Genomic DNA, 15,075 nt, shown 5'->3' on the forward strand with positions numbered 1-15,075 from the left:
GACCCGAAGTGTCACGAAGATTTTCGAAGGTGGCCGAATACGAGACCACTGATTTGCGGGATTTTCCTTTGCGTTTCAAACATGGCTGATCTAAAAATTTAGCTATCTCCTCATTTAGAAGGTATTCATCAATAATTCAGTAGCGAAGTGGTAAAGTTTATTTAGCTAATAAGTAAGTTTTCTAAGAATATCTCTGAATCTAAGAGAGATAGCGCAATTTTTGTGATTACATTTTCCGTCGCTCTTATTCCACTCTATAAAAAAGCTCTGTTTGAAACGTAACTCAACTTCTCCAAGACCAAGGTCGATCAGCTCGGCCAATTACGAAAATCATCGGTCTTTTCCGGGTCAACGCTCAGGTCTAGTAGAGTCACCGTAAATCAACGCGAATGAGTACATCACGGTCTGTCGTATAGCACGTTTGAATGAAATTCAACTCTGCAGAGTTTAGACCACAGTACATTAGCGTCTATTAACTCGGTGATAGAAATTCAGTAAAAGAAAATCATGTTATTTATTGACCATTCAACCAGTGACTCACAGTGCAAAACGATAGACAATTAAATTAACTCAGTACGATCAACAAGTGACAAGGTGTTTTGTAAAGTTGACAAGGTGTGGTTCGACCCCGAGAATAAATTAACGTTTATACTAGTTCAAGAGTCTCAACCATTATTTCACACCGACGATCCTCTAACCTCCCAATTCACCCTAAATCTAGTTCCTCACCAAACAAGCTCTTGATACAAACTTTGGTATCTCTTAGATTCAGAGATTTTGCTGTAAAATTCGAATAGGGAACAAATCGACTTGTTACCCTTTAGCTATCGAATTGATTTTAAACGAAATGCACTCATCCTAATTTACCAATTCCCTACAGATTTGATCTTATGGAGAAAGTGGAGAAACGGGAGAGATCTCCAAGTGCGGAAGATTTTTGAGAAGGAGAAAGAAGATATTCTAAATGATCTGTGGAGAATATCGAGGAAAACGAGGGGATCGTCAAAGATTTCAAGGGCATCTGACCGAGCTGATGTAAACACATAGAGATTTGGAGCAAGAAGTTGAATCAGCTGACAAAAGACTCGAGGACTTTAGAGGAGATTTCGAGAAGAAATCTATATAGAGAAAAGTATTTATTAAAATTCACTCTAAACTCTACTTTGGTAAAGAAATATAACAATTCAAGTAAAAGTTCCAATATTTTTTGGGAAATTTTATCCAATGTATTGTATAAATCGGTAATGAATTATCAAACTGAGAGAAGTGATTTTCTCTTAGAATTCATTATCGATGAATATCTCCTAAATGAAGATAGAGAGCGAAATCTTTATAGAAACTGTTTGAAACGCACCTATCAGTTAAACGGTCTGTCCAACCGACTATCCTCGAGCACCATCGGGAACCTTCGGGTGGAGCGGTCAGGCGATCGCGAAACTCCCAAAAAGTAGTTGAACTCTAGCTATTGAGTAGATCGCACGCGTATTCAATTTAAATACTTTCGTTCAGTACATCACCACGATAATTATTTCAGTCCAATTAATTTCAGTGACTCAACTTAGTTCCACTTTAAAGACTATCAACATTTATAATTGTGCCAAAGATTGTATAACCGATATTAACGAAGTGGTTCAATCCCACTAATAAACGGGAATTTTATAATTCGTGTCACCATAATTTTTTTCCAACATTTCCCTCCACATTTTCTCCCACATCCACCCTAACTCCAGTTCCTCAACAAACAAACCTTTTTTATAGCTCACATCTCGCCCTACAAAAAAGATTTCCATGATTATTTTTCCAACCCAAATATCGGACAATATAATTGGCCCATTCGACATCACGTGGTACAAGCTACAGGGTTTTCAACAGATAATTTTTTGATAATTTTCTCTGGTAGTTGCTATATAAAAAACAAAACATCATGCAGTCGAATTAACTCCTCGTCAACCTGACAGATTGAATTCAATTGTGGAAATCCGAGGATTTTTATTCGAAATGAGTAGATTCGGAGTTCATTCCCTGAAAACCATTGATGAAAAGGTAAAGGGGATTATTCTCGTCAATACGGATAAAACGAAGAAGACAATTTGGAATCAATTTACCAGTTTTTGTGATGAGAGAAACTACACATTGAGTGCTGACACACATATTGAATGCTGTTGTGTTAATTATACAATTTTCGTTTCTCAATTGTGAGTTTCGTCTCATGGTCCAATTATATTGCCCGACATTTGGATTGGAAAAATAATCCCCCGAATACCACCTGAGCTTCTAAATTAATCGGGCATTTTCCGCAAGGTTCCCTGCATACAAACGAAATCGTCAAGCACTCGTGATTTTTCAACCTGAACAACTTGACTTCTTCGTTTGTTTGCAATGAACCTATCGGAATACCCGATAATTTTGAAGCTCGTGTGGTATTACAAGTGGAAATTGTACTATCTCTCGTTCTTTGCGAGATATTCCCCGATAATTAATCTTACATGAAATGCACTTATCCTAGTTTACAAATTCATTACAGAACTGTTGTATATTGGGTGAAATTTTTCCCTAAAATGTTGTGATTTTACGACATTTATTGTATTTATTGAGATGTTTTCCATGATTTTAATAAACCTTGAATGAAATTCCCTATCGGAAGCTACCAGGTTTTCTATTGGTCTTTACTCATCTGTGCATGATAAAAGATATATTTGAACGAGAGAGATTGTGGTATTATTTTTTTAATAAATAAGGTTTGTCACAAATCATCACTTTTACTTTTTCTATATAAATTTAATTAATAATAGATCAAATTAAAACATGTGTCAACCTAACCGTTGTCTTCGAAAATTCCATTCTTCCCACCTATTCTGACACATGCGCGTGCACCAGCATCAGCGCCACGAGCGACGATTGGGAGAATTAAAATCGTATTTCACTCGAAACAATGAAGTTGGACCCCCCTGCATTAATTTAACACAAACTTAAAACCACTGATCTCTATACTAACTGGATAGACTGTTACGTCCCGAGCTGGTTATTTTGTAATATAGATGGCGGGTCAGTTGCCCGTGGAGTGCTAAAGCACTCTGCTGCACAAGTGCGGGTTTTATTTAAATAATTGTACACAAACACTGGATTTATGTAGAAGATAAAATTATAATGAATATATTTGCACTTTGACTTTTGTTGACAATAACAAATAGAAACTTTGAACACAAACTCAAAGGAGAAGATCTCTAGATCTTCACTAGTCCACGTAGGTGGTGGATCTGCTGTTAATTCTAGTCTTAAAATTATTCTAAGTCTAACGCGCGAAAAAGTCATCCCACTCGAAGGAGTGGGGAGCCAATCATGTCCTTGGACTTGGTCGATGGGGTTGGTCTTACACCCCCACAACCGTTCGCTCTAACCCAGCCCCAAACTCTCGGGCCTACGTGACCCAAACAAAGGGCCTCACCCACACATGTTGGGGAAAACAAGGGAAATTCCAAAGTTTTCTTGGGAAAGAAATAAACTCTCTCAAGAAAGGTTTTTTTTGACTCCGATGGGTCAAATTGCACTCGAAAAACTCATCATATAAGAAAAAAGAGGTACTTGAAAGGGATTAACCTCCGGGTGGTCTGAGGATGTTGGGACATTCCCCAGTTTATTGCTCTTTTCCTGTTCTTGGGTTTTTCCCGAGTCTTTGTTCAAAGAAAACCTAAATATTTCTCTATTTTAAAAATTATTAAAAAACATCTCGATGAATTCACTTAGAAATTGAAAATAATAAATTTGAATATAAATCCTAAAGTTAGGGAAAATGGCGGTCACCTAGGGACCCTGCAACCGTCGCTGGTGCATATGCGACACCTTCCCCCTTACTTAAAAAGATGTTTAATAAACAGCTTTTTCTAACTAAATATCTATGGATAATCATTTCTAATCCTGTTATTTAAATCTGGAACTGTACAATAAAACTATATATACAATGAAGAATTTCTGTAGTGAATTTCTGTGGTTCCCGGTAGCTTAGTCGGTAAGAGTGCCCGGCGCGTATCTGGGAGACCCGGGTTCGATTCCCGGCTGGGTGAAGCGGAAATTTTTTCTCTCTAAATTCTAATTCTCTTAGAATTTTTTTTTTCTTATTAATAGTTATTTCTTAATTGATAATTCCTAATTCAATCATCAGCCATATCATCTGGTCTTATAAATGCTAATTTTAGTTTATTAGTATGAACTATTTTCCGCTTAATTTTGTCTAGAGCTATTTCTGCGTTAATTTTCCCGTGCATTTTAATTATTTCATAAGGTTCTGTCCAGCTATAATCAAATTTCGAAGTCTTTGGTTCCTTTTTTAAGTAAACATAATCTCCTTCGTGAAATTCATGTGCATTAACATTTTTGTCGTAATATTTCTTACTCCTTTCTTTAGCCATTTCTAAATTCCTTGCCGCAGTAGCCTAAGTGGTAGTAATTTTGATGAATAAGTCGTCAAGATATTGCACGTAAGTTCGAGGAATCTGTTCTTTTGCGAATTCAGAGGGCATGATAGCCTTGACACCGAATACGAGTTCATGAGGAGTGAATCCTGTAGCTTCATGAACGGAAGTATTATAGGAGAACATACCGAAGCGAATCCAATCATCCCAATCTGTTTTATTACAGTAATGTTTGAGATATTCTACAAACACTCGATGAGCACGTTCCAGAGAACCAAGGGATTCTGGGTGGAATGCAATGGAATTGATTTTCTGAATCTTAAATATTTTGCAAAAGTTTTTCATGATCTGGCTGACGAAGTTGCTGCCTTGATCAGTGTGAATCACGCGTAGACAACCAAAGCGACTGATGAATTGTTCGGCAAGAGCAAGAGCAACGCTGATAGAGTCAATGGAGGAGAGAGGAATAGCATCTGAATATTTAGTGAGATTATCTTGGATTGTTAGAAGATAACGATTATTCTTAGCAGTCCGGGGTAGAGGCCCTACAATATCAATTTGGATTTTGTCGAAGGCTCGTTTAGGGGTATCTGTAATACGCATCGGTTGTTTGGTTTCTCTAGCAAGAATTTTATTTCGTTGACAACTGTCACAAGAGCGAATAAAATCAGCAATTTGTTGACGCATCAATGGCCAACAGAAATTTTCACGAATACTGTTGTATAATTTGTGAACACCTTGATGTCCTCCGGAAGTCGATTCGTGGTATTCTCGTATAATTTTCTCTCTTTCAGAAACCGGGGTAATTTTATTTCACCTGTGCAAACTGTAATAATATAATCTGAACTATTGAAGATTTTTTTTGAGAAGATTCCCTACTTCCGACCATTCGAATGAGTCTAATTCCATATCATTAGCAGCAATACTAATAGTTTTCACATTTTGGGAGTCCATCAATTGTTTCAACGATTTGAAAGCTCTTTCAAGGATAATTAGGTTTGTCTCTGAGGTGGAAGTTTCACGAATGACTAGATGAAAGATAAAGTGATTTCTCTCAGTTCGATAAGTCATCGCTTGACCTAAAGTTATTGATACATCCTGCAATTTATCGATGGAGAATAAATTCCTATCCAACAATTCGAGTCCTATCTCTGAGGTGATATTAAGGTCAAGAGGAATGAAGTGGATGAGGTGGTCTTTCTGTGTGTATAGATGATCTTTAGTATGAAAAATAGTTGGAAATGGTTTTGGAGTAATTGTTTCATAAATATTTGCATTCTTTTGAATGATACTGGATTCTATGTTATTACAATCTGAGATCGGCCCTATGAATCTGTTATCGGTGTCCTGTTGGTTATTCCCTCGTTGATGGGGTATGGGACACTCGCCTGGGCCCGCAGTCCTCTTCCTGGGATACTGATCAGGTATCAGGTCGATGTGCTCAGTAGACATCCCACGTTTCACTGCTCTGACTGGGGTTCGAGGCGGTGGTCCGTAGACAACACCGATAGTCAACGAACTATCAGACCAGGGAGGGTTATCCTCTTCTGTTGGTGAACAAGATTCATTTTCAGCTAAGGTAGAGTCCGATGAGACAAGTCTCGTATCGGTACTAGGTTGTTGAATTTTATCAAGTGTCATTGAGTCATTATCAAAAGTTATATTTACGACCTCAGGAGGTACTATGATCCCGCGCGCCAGGAACACAGCACCTATTAATTCTTCGTTATCAAAAAAGTCTTTATCTTCTTGTTCATCCCAATCCTCATCGAAATCGGGAAGCAATGCCTCGTCTGCGCAGTCGAGTATTTCTTCAAGATCTCTGGGATGTAGGGTTTTTTCAGAATTTTTTTCAGTCATGCATGTGTGTATTTCAGTGGTAGGCTGGTTGTGAAGGTCAATGGGATTACGGGAGAGAGCATCAGCGTTAGAATTTATCTTTCCTGGCTTATACGCGATGGTATAATCAAACTCATTCAGACGAATACGCCAACGCATTAATTTAGACATCGGGTCTTTTGCATTGTGCAACCAAACGAGAGGACGATGGTCAGTGATGAGGGTGAATTGCTGACCATACAGATAAGGACGAAAATGTTCAACACCGAATATTATGGCTAATAGCTCTTTCTCGGTTGTAGAATAATTAACTTCTGTGTCTTTCAACGTTCGAGAAGCGTAAGCGATGGGAAGATCTTTACCAATGGGTCCCTGACTTAATACAGCACCTACTGCATAATTAGAAGCGTCAGTCGTCACTAAAAACGGTTCTGAAAATTTCGGGAATTGTAGAGGAGGTGCCGAGCAAAGAATATCGCAAAGTTTAACGAACGCCTGGTTTGCCGAATCATCCCAAAAAAATTTTTTCTCTTTTTTCAATAAACATGTCAGGGGTTTGGCTATTTTAGCCATGTCTTTGATGAAACGCCTGTAATATCCGACGAGACCAAGGAATTGTTTCACGTTTTTTCTAGTTCTGGGAATTGGGAAATGTTTTACGGCTTTAATCTTTTCTGGGTCAGGTTGGACACCTTTATCCGTGATTTGATGACCCAAATAAACTAATTCACGGCGGAGAAAATGACACTTGTCGGGTTGAAGAGTCAAACCTGCATCTCGTAAGCGTGCCAATAATGTTTTCAATTTTCGCGCGTGTTCTTCCAGAGAGCTAGCATAAATGACAATGTCATCCATGTAAACAAAGAGTTCGATACCTTGGAGTCCCGATAAAACCTGATCCATCATGCGCTGGAATGTGGCTGGAGCATTCTTTAATCCAAAAGGCATTTTATTAAACTCGAAAAAACCGAAGGGAGTGGAAAATGCCGTCTTGTGTTTGAATTTTTCATCCATGGGAATTTGATGAAATCCTGAAGCTAAATCGAGAGTACTAAAATATTTTGCCCCGCCTAGTTGATCAAGGATATCAGTAATATTTGGGAGAGGATAAGCGTCACTAATTGTTTTTTCATTAAGTGCCCTATAATCAATCACTATCCACCATCGAGGTTTCCCGAAGAATCGGGTTTTTTAGGAACGATCCATACGGGAGAATTATATGAAGATTTAGATGGCGAAATTGCTTCATTCTCCAAAAGACCTTTAACTTGGGTTTTTATCTCCTCTTTATGTACAGCTGGGAAACGATACTGCTTGGTATTGATGGGAATTTCATCAGTCGTGAACAACGTGTTTCGCACCTGTCGTGGTACCTAATTTATCTCCAGGTAGATAAAATTGATAAGGGAATTGGGAGAGTATTGCGAGAACACTCGTTTGCTCATTTTCGTTTAAATGAGATAACTTCAGGAGTTTCATCAACTGAACGATTCTTTGGGCGACTTCTTACGCATGGGGTCATTGACACGAGCTTTCTCAGGGGTTGGGGGCACTGTGTCGAAGTCCTCTAATTCCACGGGAGAAAGGGTAAGAGTGACATGGCTCGTGGTGGTGTTAATAGCGAAGATTTTTGCTTTTCCACCTTTTTGTGAAGCCAATACTTGGCCTAAATAAACTCCAGGCCCAGCATTAATCCTACGAATATAACCAGATTTCCTATCTTGATTTTTGACAGGTAAATCAATCACTTTTTTAGTTCGTGGGGGAAGCTCAAACGAGGTGTGAGTATCGAATGAAAATTCCTTATCACCCAAACGTAAACTACTAGGACATTCATTCCTGAAATGAAGGACCGCTTCCTGTTTCGTAAGGAATTGAATGCCTAGAATTCCATCGGCTTTGACTGGGAAAGTATCTGTCACTACTTGGAATTGGATGCTCGTATTTTCTACCGGAATAATTACCTCACCGAGTGTATGTAACATGCCAGAACCTATTCCTGTGACACTGAATTTAATTTTTCCATTGATAATCGCTGCTGAATTTAATACCCGTTGTTTTATTAAATTTAATTGTGACCCAGTATCAACCAAAAATTGAGAATTATCTTTAATCAACGGGAGATTATTCAGGGGAATTATGGGGAGATTTCCGATTCCGTTACTTTCGGCATTGTAACAGACTCTGTGGGCTCGGCTCGGGCAATGAGGATTTCGCCCCGCGCATTGTGGACCGGCGGAGCGCCCTTCGAGTTTAAATTCTGATAATTATTACCCCGATTTCCGCGATCTTCTCTTTCTCCCTGATTATGGTAATGATTAGATTGATTATTGCGATTCCCGAAATAATTATTAGAGTTGTCTCTTTGATTTCTGTGATAATTGGAGGAGTTGTATCGACGGTTCTCATGAGAATTATGATTACGATGATGTTGGGGTCTTCTGTCGGGTTGATAATGTCTTTCGCGTTCTCGTCCGTCGCGTCTGTGATCATGCCTGTATTGTGATTGATGATGGTGATTGTCACGTCGAGTTTGTCGTTCACGAGAACTATCTGATGTGTAATTTGTGTTGTAAATTTTCGATTGGAGTGTATTTTGTTTAGGAGGGACCTTTTGCAAATGACGAGCACGTTCTCCGTTCTCTAATTCGATTCTGGTGGCAATATCGATCGCATTTTGCAAGGAGGAAGGTTTTTCTTTAGCCAAAAGAGTGCTAGTTAATTGATCCCGTAACCCGCGTGTAAAACATGTAATGGCGGAGTTATCGAGAAGGGTAGTTACACCGATAACCTGCGTATCATCAAATTGTTCTTGGGCTGCCTCGCGTCCTCGATTCAAAACCTCTAAAATTCGAGTCCCGAAAAATTCGATTTCCTCATTGTCCTTCTGAGTAAGTCTGCGTAATTCGTCATTAACACGATCAATGTCAAAGAAACGTACGAATGTATTTTTTAATAAACCGATTAATTCATTGAGAGTGTCTGGCATTTTTCTACCCGTGATGAGTTGTTTTGCATGTCCCTGGATTTTGCTGTAAATTAGCGCAACGAGATTTGAACGATCAGACGGTTTCACTCGTGAATGTGATATTTTGCATTGTTTCAAGAAATTACTGAGTTCTGTTACTTTCCCATCAAATCGTGGAACCAGTTCAAGAGCCAATTTCAAAGACAAATATGACTGATTCTGGGGAATTGATCGAGTACGAGGAGTCGGTTCTGAATCAAAAATTTCGACAAGTGAATTGTCGCTTGAAGGATTAGAAATACGGGGTGAATCACTCCCAGAAGAGTGCACTGAATTTGGAAGAATGGTCCGAGGGTTGACACGAGAAATCTGATTCATTTGTTGTTGTGAATGGGTAAGTTGATGAACAACGAAATCTGATGAGGATGTGAGGGTAATTTCCTGTGAACGAGGCTCAGGTTCGAAGAATTCTATCGCAAATTGGCCACTACCACTCGGCTGTACACCTAAATTTCGGCGCGACATATTGAATTGGAATTTTTGATGACTTACGTTTTGTGATCCCTGGCTAATCTTAATCCAAATTTCACTTATTGTCTATATTTTATTCACACCAGCACTGCTAGACCACTGCACATTTCGCCTGGTTTCCGTTGTCCACTCCGCCGATGTCGTCTCCTCGCTCCTGGCCGCTCTCCTCTCCGGTTGATTTTCGGTTGAATTCTCGTCTCCAAGTCTTCGGTCGCCGTATTTTAATTTTATCCAGTGATTTTATTATTAAAGCCTCTTTAACGCGTGTCATTTCAACGGCAATGACAATGTACGGTCATTGAAACCACTCTCTCTGGCATTTGCCCGACGTTCAAGGGGAAAACCGTACTCAAACAACCCAAGAAAGAGAGGTGCGCGATGAATAAGTATTGTAATTATTTAAAATATTAGATTGATTTCATAAAATGAGGCGAGGTTTGATTCACTGTCACTGAGTGTTCATAAATTCAAACTTTTATGATTTTAGAATGAGCGGAGATCCACCAAAAGTTTTTCAGAATGTTTATTATTATTTTTCTTTCACTCACTCAATCACTAGTCCGAATTTTGATTATTTTCAAACGAAATAATTTTTACTCTATCACTTTTCAGTTCGATTCACGCACTTGTCAGCCGGCACTTTTTAAATTTAAAATTTTATAATGTCCTTTTATTTTTTTATCCCACCGCTGTCACCAAAATTGTTACGTCCCGAGCTGGTTATTTTGTAATATAGATGGCGGGTCCGTTGCCCATGGAGTGCTAAAGCACTCTGCTGCACAAGTGCGGGTTTTATTTAAATAATTGTACACAAACACTGGATTTATGTAGAAGATAAAATTATAATGAATATATTTGCACTTTGACTTTTGTTGACAATAACAAATAGAAACTTTGAACACAAACTCAAAGGAGAAGATCTCTAGATCTTCACTAGTCCACGTAGGTGGTGGATCTGCTGTTAATTCTAGTCTTAAAATTATTCTAAGTCTAACGCGCGAAAAAGTCATCCCACTCGAAGGAGTGGGGAGCCAATCATGTCCTTGAACTTGGTCGATGGGGTTGGTCTTACACCCCCACAACCGTTCGCTCTAACCCAGCCCCAAACTCTCGGGCCTACGTGACCCAAACAAAGGGCCTCACCCACACATGTTGGGGAAAACAAGGGAAATTCCAAAGTTTTCTTGGGAAAGAAATAAACTCTCTCAAGAAAGGTTTTTTGACTCCGACGGGTCAAATTGCACTCGAAAAACTCATCATATAAGAAAAAAGAGGTACTTGAAAGGGATTAACCTCCGGGTGGTCTGAGGATGTTGGGACATTCCCCAGTTTATTGCTCTTTTCCTGTTCTTGGGTTTTTCCCGAGTCTTTGTTCAATGAAAACCTAAATATTTCTCTATTTTAAAAATTATTAAAAAACATCTCGATGAATTAACTTAGAAATTGAAAATAATAAATTTGAATATAAATCCTAAAGTTAGGGAAAATGGCGGTCGCCTAGGGACCCTGCAACCGTCGCTGGTGCATATGCGACAAGACTATCCTGTAAGACACTGGTGGCCCGAGTTGGACGTTCACCCAGCGCTTCCGTTGTATGGCCTAGGAACTAAGCGCGCCATTAGCGCGCTTGTGCGACGGTAGTCGCATAGTAGGGGGTGGGTAATGTGACCTGGTAAAGTTGGAAAATTGAATGGTCATTTTTTTGATGTATTATACAAAATCAAGATTTGAAGGGAGGATTTTCATTGTCGTCAATTGAAATGATAACTGGGACGATTGCCGGGGGGAATAAACACAGAAAGTGGAAAAACCATTCATCTTCCGACAAATTCTTACATGAAAATAAGTCCTCTTTTTAAAATAGATATTGTGTGGTGCAATGAGATGACATTATCGTTACAGGAGAGGATGAAACAAAAAGATAATAGAAGCTCGATTTTGATCAGGTTTAAGTGAAATAGCATGGGCGGAATGATAAGGACAATTCGATGCAGATCTAATTGAAATATAATAAAATAAAATAAAAAAATTTTATTGAAATAATTCTTTTTCTGCAATAGAAAATAACACGTGGTATTTATTAACATTATTTTTCATAATTTCAAGGACTAATACAATACAACAAAGACATTATTCAAAAGACTGTGCAAGCTATATCACTGCCAGTCTTATTATTTTATCACCATTAGTGAACTTCTCATATCTCCAAATTATTTCCTTGCATTGTCGAATGCAATTCATATTTACTCTTTCTTTTTATTATGATTGGAACCTAGGTTTCATATACATTACCTACTGTAATATATGCATATACATTACCTTCTGCAAAAATTGTTAAATAAAAAAAGAAAATCTTGATAATTGAGCCTGCGACTGGGTGGAAGGGCGAGGTACGACGACAGAAGATTGCAAATTTTACCCAACAAGGGGAGGGGGTTCCCGAATCTGACTAGGCCACCCCCATGCATTGATTAAAAAAAATTGTTGAAGAAAAATTAATAATAGAAATCCTTAAATAAACAATGAAAATTGCGAAAATTGATAATTTCAGAGGGAGTGCAAGGGGGAGGTATGATAGCGGACGGTTGCAAATTTTACTCAACAAGGGGAGGGGGTTTCAGAATTCATCTGAGCCACCCCCATCCCTCCGTTAGCATGCGTTGATTGAACAAAAAAAAATATAATAAAAAATGAAAATCTCGCAAATTAAGATTTTGCGAGGGGGCGCAAAGGGGAGGTACGACGATGGAAGGTTGCAAATTTTAGCCAACTACTAATTAAGCATTCACGAGGAGGCGGAAGGGGGAGGTACGCCGACGGGGGGTTGCAAATTTTACCCAATAAGGGGAGGGGGCTCCCAAACCTGACTGAGCCACCCCATGCGTTTATTTAAAAAAAAGTTTTAAAAAAATCGTAAAAAAAATTGGTAAATAAACAATGAAAATCACGGAAATTGAGAATTTACGAGGGGGTGCAGGGGGAGGTATGATGGCGGAAGGTTGCAAAATTTACTCAAAAAGGGGAGAGGGTTTCAGAATCTATTTGACAAGGAAACCGTCCCGAGTATCCCTCACCGATTTCGATGAGCTTGAAATATGTTATTCCCCATTAAAATCTAAGGTTTACGTATTTTTTTCTGCGGATAAAGACTTAGGGGGTGAAACCAACCTCCGAAGTTGACAGGTTTTCAGGACCATTTGACAGTTTCATATATTGGCATTCAAAATTTGAGAACGAAACTAAATGCATGATAATCTATAAGAAAAATGATAAAAAAAACGGCGTTCGTTGCATTTGAATAGGGTCAATTAAAAAAAAATGATGGGGGTTCAAATCCAAAAAAATCTTGTGAAAAAAAAATAACGCTCGTATTTCAATAGTATGAATGGCTATTAAACGAGCAAGTAAAAGGAGGGAATACGGGTTTTTTCATTTTTTCGAACGAATGGGTGTAGGGGGTAAACCACCCTCGAATTTAACTCAACACATTACTGGTTGAATATTGGATTTCTTCTCGAAAGAAGACAATTTCCAATGTGTGTGGTGGAGAATCTCGTCGGTCTTGTTTAGAAAGAGTGAATGACAAAATATCTATTAGAATTGAAATATACGAATGTTTTGCAACAAATAGTTCCTCGTGATTCAGGTGAGAATTGTAAGAAGAATTGAAGTAGCCTGTGCGGTGTAATATCCAAAATTTTGTACTAGAAACTTTAAGGCTAGAATACTTTTATGTAAAATCATTTAGAACCAAACCAACGATTGTAAATTAAATTGAGTGCATTTCATGACTTGAACTCGATTAAAAATTCCAAAGACATTGGAATCGAGTTGAAAAGTGATGAAATGGCATACTCAGCATGCCCCAATTACCCAATACTAAGATTCGCGCTCAAACGATTGAAAACCAATGAATTAAAACCGCAAAACCCGAACGAACTACTTCCCCAATAAAAATAAAAAAAGTGGGAAAAGTCATACGACATTTTACACCAATTAAAAATGGATTCGTTGGAGCCATGTGACAAGTGACCCAAAAATTCATATAAAAATGTCATAAAAATCAAAATTAGCCAGTCGTGAAGCAGCGACGGAGCAGTAACAATTTTGGTGAAAATAGTTCATTTAATCGGTCCAGTTTTTCAATCCTGCCTTCGATTACGCGGGACAGTACTGAATTATTAGTAAGTTACGAACAATTGAAATTATCCGGGAATAAAAATTCTTTAATCAAGAGTGGTGACTTCTCTTACAAATAAGGAATTCGCTCATTGTGACGCGTTGTGGACAGTCTCAAACAAACTCTTAAACTGTTAAAATTCAACTGTAAAAATTTATTAAAATATCAACAAGTAGAAGAAAGTGTTTCCGTGAAAGTATCCATAATAGCCTTTAGCACGACTAATTGCTGGTGAGGAAATTACGGATTTAACCAAGGATCTACAAACACATCGATTAATTTATAAAAAAAAACACTGAATCGTGAGTAACAAAATTTGTAAACCCCAATGTGAATCCTTCAGATCATTGCAGGGGTACGAATTTTAACTACATAGATTTCTGTAAAATCACGCTTGTTTTTGTAAACCGAATAGTTATTCAAAATATATTTAAATTCAAATTTGATTCCCATTACAACTCCAAAATTCTTTATTAGTAATCAGTCTCAACTCAAACCCTATCCCAAAATCAAACCCTTTTCTTTTATATTTTAGAAAAAGGTAAGAGTATAAAACTTTGCGTCGTCCAATAATTATAAAATTAATAATTTTAGCTTTGATTTTAATATGACAATTAAAACATGTCCTTTCGACGCTAAAATCTTTCTCCGGGACATAACAGCGGATTACTGTTTTTTTTAAGGAGGAATGAATACATTGCAGCCCAGTACAGCCCTTCTTCTAAATTGATAAAAAGGATAGAGGGATGTTGAAGAATATTCTTTCAGAATATCACTTTTATTTATATTTTTACATACCTAGGAATATAATGATCTGACGGTTGACCAAAAAGACGGTTATCCCACTTTGCATCAGCGTTCCACGTTGCCCCATCCCCCCCCATTTCACCCTTTTTGAACCCAACCAACACCATTATTCATTACTTACTTCAAGAGTTGTGATCGCCTAGCAAGGAACACTAGGGAGGTGTTCCCCTCCGATTTCGATGAAACTCATATATGTTGTAGAGGACTTGAAACTAAGCGACACGTATTTTTTTTTATCGGCGGATACGCCGTTTTAAGGGGGAAAACCATGGTCAGAAGGTGACCACTTTTGGGGGTGATTTTTCAATTCCACCTATAAGAAGGGAATTTTCGTAAATGTT

At 38.1% G+C, this 15,075-nt stretch overlaps 1 long non-coding RNA gene across 1 annotated transcript; it reads left to right on the plus strand.

Moving 5' to 3' along the window:
* Positions 1 to 520: 520 nt before the first annotated feature.
* On the plus strand, positions 521 to 1,662 carry LOC107039914. The gene is made up of 2 exons (XR_001460987.1): positions 521 to 615; positions 881 to 1,662. It is a non-coding gene; the product is annotated as an uncharacterized LOC107039914 (long non-coding RNA).
* Positions 1,663 to 15,075: the final 13,413 nt, after the last annotated feature.

Source organism: Diachasma alloeum, unplaced genomic scaffold (assembly GCF_001412515.2).
Source record: "Diachasma alloeum isolate Michigan unplaced genomic scaffold, Dall2.0 Dall_scaffold_00312, whole genome shotgun sequence".
NCBI classification, from domain to species: Eukaryota; Metazoa; Arthropoda; class Insecta; order Hymenoptera; family Braconidae; genus Diachasma; species Diachasma alloeum.